The 10,804-nt window shown below is 39.4% G+C and overlaps 1 pseudogene; it reads right to left on the bottom strand.

Moving 5' to 3' along the window:
* Window positions 1-795: 795 nt before the first annotated feature.
* LOC148140665 (muscarinic acetylcholine receptor M2-like) lies at window positions 796-9,081 on the bottom strand (annotated as a pseudogene).
* Between the last annotated feature and the right edge of the window lie 1,723 nt (window positions 9,082-10,804).

The raw sequence follows: 10,804 nt of genomic DNA on the forward strand, positions 1-10,804 counted from the left end.
CTTTCGTTCATTGAATTGACTAGTTCATAAATGTCAAGATTCTGCAGATTCTAATCAAGCTCAGCTTACCTTCATGCAGTCATTTATTGTTCACTGATAACTAAACTCAAAGCAGCCATGTGTGTAACGGTTTTTATTTAACCTAAATTTGAGGTCAGAACTTAATGTGGTTAAATTCAAATATTCAGTATAGGAATGGATTTAATACATCGGCACCAGTCTGCTCTAATGATTATGAACGAATGGAAAGTCAAGGGAGAAATTTGTCTTTCTTCAACTGTAGCTTTCATAATGATTGGATAATGAATACAAAATGAAGCGAGGTAAATTACTGACAGATATTGCACATACAAGAATCACTAGATTTAGATTTAGGTTTAGATTAGATTACAGTGTGGAAACAGGCCCTTCGGCCCAACAAGTCCACACCGACTTTTATTGTATTATGTGGCATACAATTCTTATCATTCAGACAAAATCAGCGATTAGTGATTGGTCTTAATTTGCATCATGTTGTAAAATGAACATATTTAACTTTACATGAATCTGCCCAATTTTATGTTACATGAACTTTGGGAAACTCTCAAATATATTCCAATAACAAGGATTCATTTAATAAACATTAATCATGATAATTACTTTGGAGATAATTCATATTTGTTTCCATTAACACAGAGATGCCTTTATAATCTGACATGATAAACATATAACCTTAAATTTATCAAGCACATATTAAGCTCAACACAATTTCTACACCTGAACTATTCATAATATGTGAGCAGAGCCTATTTTTTCTTATCTTACAGCTTCAATGTTCTTCCACCGGCAGACGAGAAGATGCTTGAAAGTTATTTTGAAGATTTGATTACACAGTGCAGACCAAGCTGGATTGATGGTTCTGTTAGTATAACAGATCCAATATCCAATGGTCCAGGCTGTGTTGGGGATACAAATTGGACAGAAGGCATTAGTGAGCACCATGAATTATAATAAGATCCTGGTGATGATAAATGACAGCAGTATCAACGGGATGGGCCTGATCACTGTATTTTCCACTGTAACAGTTACCATCTTCTTCTTAGCAATGGTATTGCTCATTTAGAAAATCCCATGAAGAGCTCTGATCCTTTTGTAATTTCTATTCTTGCCACTATGACCTTGATTACTGAAATACAATCACAATCGACACATTTTGAGACGTGTTCATTATCGTGAATCCAGAGAGTGCATCGTACAGCAGAGAGTACTGTTCCCAATTTCATTATCTCTCCATAATTGATTCTTTGAGAGTTCATCCCGATTATTACTTTACCAGGTATTTTGTCCTATTTCGTTTTGATGTGCATCAAATAATTAGAAGTATTGGAGGTTTTGTGACATTTTGGGCCCATGACTTTGCGCATTGCTGGACTGGGAGAAGTAATGCCTTTGTTTGTTTCAGATTCTGTTTTGCCTCCTTCATTTGACTCCTGCTTGCTTGAGATATGCGCACATTTCAACCCATCATGACAACAAAGGGGATTTAGAAGGTGGCTATGGAAATGTTGAAAGCGATGACTGGATCTGAGAAGAACTGTGTATTGCACTCGCCCACAATAACTGTCCAACCGCCAATGGTGAACTGCCAGGCGAGAATTATGGGACCCAATAAAGAGAACAAAGAAAAGTTACAGCCAAGGAACAGGCCCTTTGGCCCTTTAAGCCTTTTCTCATCCAAATCCACCGTTTGAAACAATCGCCCAATTCCTGAGGATCTGTATCCCTCTGCTGGCCATCTACTCATGCACCTGCCCAGACGCACCATAATGAATCTACAGTGCCTGCCTCTACTACCACTGCTGGAAACGCGTTCCATGCACCTACCACGCTCTGTGTAAAGTACTTTCCGCATGTATCCCCCTTTAACTTTTCTCCTTTCACCTTGAACGTGTTACCTCTCGTTATTGAAATCCTAACCCTGGGCAAAAGCTTATCTTTATTCAACCTGTCTCTACCCTTCATGATTGTGCAGAACTCAATCAGGTCCCCTCCCCCCACCCCCGAATCGTGTTTTTTCTAATGATAACAATTCAAACCTACTCAACCTCTTATTGCAGCAAACAACTTCCATACTAGGCAACATCCTCTGGTAAACCTTCTCTGCACTATATCCAATGTGTCCACCACAGTGTGATGTGGCGATCAGAACTGTACCAGTATTCTAAGTGTGACGGAACCAAAGTCTTGTACAAAACTTACAATGACCTGCCTGTTCTTATACTCAATATCATATCCAACGAAGGCAAGCATACCACATGCACTCTTGGCCACTCTATCGATCGCTGCAGCCACCTTCAGGGTACAATTGTCCTGAACTCACAGATCTCTGCGCTCATCAGCTTTTTCCAAGGCTCTTCCGTTCACAATGTAGTTCGCTCGAGAATTAAACCTTTCAAAATGCATTACTTCACATTTGCCCGGATTGAACTCTATCTACCACTTCTCCGTCCGACTCTCCTGTCTTTCTATATTCTCCTGTTTTCTTTGATAGTCCCCAATGCATTTTGTTACTACACCAAACTTCGGGACATAGACAAACTTACTGATCAAATCTCTTTCAGATAATTTGTGCAATCAAAAGCAAAAGTGGCCCCGACATTGATCCCAGCGGAACACCACTGGTCATGTTTCTCCATTTTGAGAAATTCCCTTCAACTACTATTCTCTGTCTCCTGTGACTCAAACAGTTTTTTATCCATCTAGCAAGAACACCCTGCACACCATGTGACTTCACGTTCTCCATTGGTTTGCCATGGGGAAACTTTTCAAATGCTTTACTAAAATCCACGTATATTACATCTTCATGGATCAACTTGCTCAATTCCTCAAATAAATCTCTTCAGTTGGTAAAGCACAATTTACCCCTCAGAAAACCATGTTGCCTATCACTAATAAGCCAATTATTTCCAAAATATGAATAGATTCAATCCCTCAGTACCTTCTCCAGCAACTTTCCCACCGCTGAGGTCAGGCTCACTGATCTGTAATGACCTAAAATATCCCTACTACTCTTCTTGTACAGGGGGACAACATTAGCAACATTCCAGTCGTCTGGCACTTCACCTGTTTTTAAGGATGCTATAAAGGTATTAGTCAGGGCCCCAGCTATTTGCTCTCTCGCCTGCCTCAGGAAACTGGGATAGATCCCATCCACTACTGGGGATTTGCCCACCTCAGAAACCTTAAGCCTACCTAATATATCCTTCTTCCTTCTGTCAACGTGATCCAGAGAGTGGCATGGTGGCTCAGTGGATAGCACTGCTGCCTCAAAGCACCAGGACCCAGGTTCGATTACAGCCTCGGATGACTGTCTGTGTGGAGTTTGCACATTCTCCCTGTGTCTGCGTGAGTTTTCTTTGGGTGCTCCGGTTTCTTCCCACAGTCCAAAGATGCGCAAGTTAGGTAAATTAGGCATGCTAAATTGCCCATAGTGTTAGGGGTATTAGTTAGAGGGAGATGGGTTGTTGTTTGGTGTGTCGGTGTGGACTGGTTGGGCCGAAGGGTCTGTTTCTGTAGGGAATCTAATCTAAACAACTTCTATCTCTAATCTTGACATTCATCATGTCCCTTTCATCACTAAACACTGACACAAAGTAATCATTGAGAATCTCACCCACTTTCTCAGGTTCAACGCACAACATTCCTTCTTTATCATTTAGTGGACCAACCTTTTCTCTAGTTACCCTCTTTCTTCTTATATATGAATAAAATACCCTGAGATTCTTCTTAATTCTGTCACTGAAGTTATTTCTTGACCCTTTTTAGACCACTTGATTCCTCGTTTAAGATTGGTCCTACTCTCCCGGTATTCCACCAAAGCCAGTTCTGCTCTTATCTGTCTGGACCGTACATACGCTTCCCTTTCCTCTTGGCTAGTCGCATGATATCTCCTGTCATCCACGGTTCACGAATCTTTCCATTCCTATCCCATATTTTCAAAGGAACATGCCTATCCTGCACTATCTTCAACCTATGTTTGAAAGCCTCCCACGAATCAAATGTGGAAGTCCCTTCAAATAGCTGCCCCCAATCCACATTTCCCAGCTCCTGCCGAATTTTGATATAGTTGGCCTTAACCCAGTTTTGTACTCTTCCCTTAGAACCAATCTCATCTTTGTCTACGTGCATTCTAACACTTCCAGATTTGTTGTCACTATTCACAAAGAAATCCCCCATTGCAATTTCTATCACCTGGCCTGCCTCATTATCCATCCGAAAATGGATAGCCCCCACGCTGTAACAATCATCATTGCCATTTTATTTGTTCTTTTCACGTGGTCGATGTGGGGCGTGGCCACGCACAATTAACGGTCAAGCTGATGAGGAGGTTTATTTCAGACACATTGGTAACAATGTGATCCATAGGCAGCCAGAACTCATGCATCAATAGACTCAACAGCCAGTACCCGGGCACAATGTACATGGTGCATAGACCCATGGATAACTCCTCAAGAATCAAATCAGCGCAAACTAAGCTGCAAATAAAATAGTTGTTAATAGTCTGTAAATGTCTGTTTACGTTCAGAGAAAGCAGATCTAGAATATTTGCAATAATGGTCACCAAACTTAAAGATCCTGTCACAATCACAATGACAACCATTTAGATTGTTCAATAAAAATCCTCTCTATGAGAAGTGAGCAAGTCTGTTCGGTCGCATGTCTCATTCATCTCAGACTGTTTCGCCATCATTTCTTTGTGATGTACAGCTGGCACTGAAGTGGCCTCGCAAAGAAAGAAACAAACAATAACAGTTTAAGAGTTAAAAATCCATATGTGTTGGAGCTAAAAAAACCTACCGCGATGCTGCCAGATAGTATTTAAAGGAAAAGAAATGTCCTCCAAAAGCTTCAAAACGTTTTCAAGAGCTCTCAGAGATAGAGGTCTACAGCAGAGAAAAGAACAGTGCTTCACTCCATTGAGACTCTGCTCTTCAAAACGTATGACCTCACTGTTCTAATCTAATTTTCCAGCAATGGTGCATAGCCTACTAAACCTTGCAATCATAAGTATACTTCTGATTTTAAAAAAAAATGAACGCTTCTACATCTGACATAACTGCGTGATGACTCAGTGAGTTTTAGAATCCTATCACCCTCTGGATGAAAAATAGATGTTCTTCACATTCCTTTTGTTTAGCAGTGGTTCATAGTACTCCTGTAGACTTGAGACAGGCCTTTCAGCCCAACAAGTGATATCATTGAGGTTGTAAAATCATGTGAGGCAGAGATTATTTGAATAGAAAAAGTCTTTTATCGAGTGTCGAAAATTTCAAAACTAGTGGCCATAATTTAAAGATGAGAAGAGAAAGTTTTAAACGTAAGTGAATGAGAACTATTTTACATGGACAGCCTTTCGTATTTGGAATGAATTGCCAGAGGAAGAGACAGATTCAGGTACAATCACAATATCGAAAAGACATGTAGCTATGCACATGAATAGGAAACGTTTAGAGGGGTATGACAAAACGCTAACAAATCGAATTAGCTTAGTCCAGGAAATCTAATCAGCATGCACGAGTTGGACTGTAGGGTTTGTTTTCGTGCTATATGCATTTATGACTTCGTCCATAACTCTTGTAATTCTGCATTTCTAAATCGTGCCTCGCTCAGTCTTCTGTGCTGCAAGGAAAAAAAACATTTCGGCATTACAGACCTTCACGCTATCTTAGGTACAAAATCGTAGCAATAAATTAGACGAGAAAAGACATAAAAATCTTCAGAAATCAATTCCTTCCTCGTCTGCTCTTGTATCCATTCTGCAGTGAATTCGCTTGACCTCGAGGCTGTGTTTCCAGCAGGCTCTGCTGGCTTTACACCGGATATCGCTAATGACGGCCGAGGAGGGGAGATAGGAAGAAAGAAGAAAGAAAATGTACAGAAAGAGAATAGAAAAGAACGTTGCAAGCTCGAATTTGCGCTGGGAACACAAGTTTTAAGGCAGGATTTTTGGCGGTGTGGAGGAACAGAGGGATCTTGGTCTACTTGTCAATAAAACATGTTGCCACCCAAGTTGAGAGGGTTGTTAAGAAGGCGAATTGTGTATTGACTATCATGAGCTGGGTGTTGATTTTAAGAGATGTGATGTCATTCTGCAAATCCACGAGCGCTGATTAGGCCACACTTGGAATGCTATGTTCAATTATGGTCACTACATTCCAGGGAGGATGTAGAAGCTTTAGCGATGGCACAGTAGAGATTTACCAGGAAGCTGGTATTTCATGAGGGAGATGGGACTTTTCTCAGTCGAGCAAAGAAGGATGAGATGTGACTTGATAAAGGTGTACAAGATAATAAGAGGTACAGGCGGATTGAATGCTAAGAGATTAATTCACAGGGCAGAAATGGCTATCACAAGGGGGCATAAATGTCAGGTGATTGGAGCAAGGTTCAGCGGAAATGTCAAAGATTGGTTGTTTGCACAGAGAGTGGTGGGTGCATGGAATGCGCTGCCAGCGGTGGGAGTACATTCAGATAAATGAGGGATAGTTAAGTTATAAATAGGCACATGGATGATAGTGAATTGAAGGGTATATATGTCACTTAGGATATCAGGTCGGCATGGATGAGTTGAACCAAAAGGTTTGTTTGATGTTGTACATAAGCTTTCTATGTACAATGGGGATGAAAGTGATACTGAATTAGACAGGACAGCTGTATCTGCAAAATTCAGGGCGTCATTGATAAATGCATGTGGGAATGGAAAATACCATAGTACAGTGTTTATTATGAACTATTGAAAGGTGCACCATTATCAGGTGGATGCTAACAATCAGTAGATGTTTTCCTACAATGGTTACTATGTAGAAATAAAACGTTTCGATTCCAGGTGACAGGATCACTGTTGTCACTATCTTGACAGTGAAGAAGAGATATAAATTAGGAAATTGTATTTCAGCCTTTTTTTACTAATTATTTATTAATTTAATAAAAAGGTCTGTGATATTCAATGGTATGTTGTTTTGCTTATGGACATGAAGGGAATATAATTGGAGGTAGGATGAGATGAGAAATTCTTCAACTATTTAAGGATGAAATTTGCATGTTCTGATCAAGGAACGTCTGCATGTTTGTAATATTAAAATTACACCACTCCAGGTTACATTCTAACAGATATATTTGGACGCACTAGCGTTCGGAGCACTGATCCTTCATCAGGTGATTATGGAATTTAAGATCATGCTCACAGAATTTATAACCAAAGGAATCCAGTATTATGGATATATGATACAGTAAACAATCTTAGATAGAAATTTTGATCTTTTATAATGGGATATGCAGGTTTCTATTTTTTGATTTGTAAATCCCAGAACTTCTTTTAAATTATATTCTCAAGACAGCACAGTTTTTTTTCACAATAGGTTTGAAGTTTGTGTCCCAATGTTATGTCAGACTAACAAACCTTCTGTATAGTTTTACAGTTTTAAATGAATTAAAGCAGCTTTTGAGCAAATTAAAACGTAACTGCGAAAACCAAATCGACCCCATAATATGCATGCACACAGGATGGAACATGGCAGCTTCTTAATGACATGGGGAAGACGGCTGTGCCAAATGTCCCGACTGCATGACTAGAGGGTAACTGTGACAAAGAACATGACTGCTCTCAATTTCAGTTGAGATGTGAGACTGTCCAGCTGGTCGTCAATACGAATGGTGGCATCACCTATTATCAGGAACTTGTTATGACCACAACTTCTGTTTTTAAGAAGGAAATGTAAGCGCTCTATACCCACAGCTCTGGCGTAGATGTTTCACAAAGTGCATAAGAATCAACGTTCTGAATTCCTTTCTAAGCAGGCTTTGCATTCCCAAAAACGACTCCTTCGCTCATGTAATACCGTAGATGATTTCATCTGAACGCAGAAGATATCTCAGGTTACATTTGCAAAGTGGGCAGAATCTTATTCTAAAATTAATACAGGATGGATGTTATTGACAACGATTATTTTTAAGTAAATGCAACAAACAAAATGAAAGTGATAGGAGAACCTGTGAGGAATAGCAATTCGTAAAAGTTGTGCTGAAGATTGTTGCAGACTTAACAGTTCCCTTCACATTCCAGTGTAAAGAACTGTGTGATGCAGCACACATTAATAATGGCATGGCAGATTCAGAGAAAGGGAGAGGGAATGCATTGAACGTTATTGGTGTTACTACTGAAGTATTTGTTCAACTGTGCCATTTACTTGTAATTCAATGAGGCACGAAGAATTATTGGCGAGGTATCCACCAAAAAACAAAGGGATACATCAGCATTTTTTGGATCGTAACCTGCTTCTATTCTAACAAGACACCATTAGATAAATTAGGTGTTGCATTATATCAGAGGTGGCAGAATATGAGTTGGATGATCTGGATTCTGAGTCGTCAGGGAACGTATTTCGGCATCTTTCTGTGGCCTATTTCACAAAGGTTCCAAAACTCTGAACTATTAGGTGCATCAAGTGGAATCAGATTTATGATTTCTATTTTGTCTTAGGAATTTAAAGAGTCCTTCCACCTCTATAGCAAAAAATCAAGTGGGAGGAATAAGGAAAATGGTGACAATCCATGAGCTCAAATGGATAGACGGAAGTCTAAATATTAAATTAAGTGAAATTGTCACAACATGACACCAAGAATGAAAGGCGCTCTTTGAAAATTGCACCAGTTGGATTTCTTGACTTAAAAATGTTATGAACATTAATGCATTTAGTTACAAGCTAAAAACAATGACTGAAGATGCTGGAAACCAGATTTTGGATAAGTGGTGCTGGAAGAGCACAGCAGTTCAAGCAGCATCCGAGGAGCAGCAAAATCGACGTTTCGGTCAAAAGCCCGATGAAGATGAAGGGCTTTTGCCCGAAACGTCGATTTTGCTACTCCTCGGATGCTGCCTGAACTGCTCCTCCAGCATCACTAATCCAAAAAAATGCATTTCGAGACAGTTTATAGCATAAAAGGCTGGACGTGAAGAATCACCGGAAATACTAATAGGAGGAAATACAGGGTAAGATACATTTCGAAGTCAGCAATTAAATAATTTATCATCTGCTGGTCCATATTTGTGAAACGACTGGTCATATTCTTAGCGTTGGAGGTAATGCTCATATTAAAAATGAGCGGCATCGTCCCTTTTTAATAGAAACGAAAATTCTCCAGTGGTACAATTCAATTGCATGGAGATTGACATTGATGATTGCCACGAAACAAACAGGTTTATTCATTCTTTTCAATCAGAGCATGGCCAGAATACACGTCTGACCATACCGAATTTTCAACAGCACATATACCATGAAAGACATAGCACACTTTCAGGTTAAACACAGCGAAATTCAACCAAAGTGGCATGGCAGCCTCTGTTGCATTTGGTCATTGACGAAACAAGGGGGTCTGAAAATTTATAGGTTTTGTTGGCTTTTGTTTTCTCTGGGAACTTTACTTGTCCAATCGAGCTTTAACCAATCTCAAAATGTCATTATTTCAGATGAACGGATAGCTGTTTTAAAATAGAGATGAGGAAGCATTACCTCTCTCAACGGCTTGTGAGTCTGCATAATTTACTCGTCAGAGTGCGGTGCAAATCAGGAAATTGCATACACTGAAGGAGGAGATAACTAATTTTTAATAGGTAACAGTTAGAAGCACTGTCAGGATGAGGTCAGCATGCCGCATACAAAATTGCTGAGCTGATCCGAGGGACTGAATTGACTCCTTCTGCTCCGAGTTCTCTTTCTTTTGATGTTCTTCTCATCTCTTTCTGTGAAATTAAATTAGATTTTGATGGCCATTGATGAGTATCCTCTGATTGCATCAATATCTCTTATTTTTATATTGGTTGACACATCTTTTGTATTGGAAGCAAGGGCATCAAACAGTTCATAGCCCGATGGCTAGATAACTGTGTCAAGTTTCGTTTGGTACAATGCCATCATCCACCCAAAGAACAAAGGTAGTCCAATAACATTGATTTAATAATAAGTGTAATATTCATGTAAATCTTGGTTACTGAAAAGACTGCAATTGTCATAGCAAGAGATGCAGATGATATGTCTAAGACAGATAAGGTAGAAATTCTTTACTCTTTTCTCCTGCCCAACAGATTTTTTCCTTAACTCAGATCTCACAAAATAAAAGAAAGGTTGGCCGTTTGCTGTTCTCAGGAAATAGAGTTTTTTCTGCATTCTATTACTGAGGTTGGACATAGAACAGTGCTTATGTTAATTTGTCATTAAACTTACAGATTTCAGCAGATTGTAGACTGATATATTCAGAGATATCCTGCTGCATTGCTGATTCTGACAGATAATGATATGGCAATTTGATGGACTTAATATTTGCTTTCCAGATCCTGATTTTATGCTTAAAGCTTCAACTGCCATTTGCTCGTGAACTATGATTGGCGTAGAGTAACTTTCTGAGAATGTCATGCCTTTCAATATTAGATCTCAGTTGAAAAGACTGAACAGCTGCCATTCAAGTCTCTTGTGCAAGGAGACACTCATTATTGATAAACTGTAAGTATATGACAACACCAAAGGGAAGAGTGTGTCAGAGGGCTTTTTGCCAGATTTCAATCCTAATTGATACAATTGTAAATTCTCCCTATTATAGTTGACTTCAGCTATGTCTTCACGAATGAAGTTAAAAATCACACAATATCAAGTTATAGTTCAAAAGGTTTACCTGGAAGTACTAGCGTTCAGAACGCTGCTCCTTTATCAGGTTTTCGAGGAGTATGAGCTTTAACATCAAGTGTAATCAAGCTAGCTGAGGAATTTGAAAG

This window comes from Chiloscyllium plagiosum, unplaced genomic scaffold (assembly GCF_037043375.1).
Source record: "Chiloscyllium plagiosum isolate Xiang-an unplaced genomic scaffold, Cpla_swu_hap1 HiC_scaffold_35, whole genome shotgun sequence".
NCBI lineage: Eukaryota > Metazoa > Chordata > Chondrichthyes > Orectolobiformes > Hemiscylliidae > Chiloscyllium > Chiloscyllium plagiosum.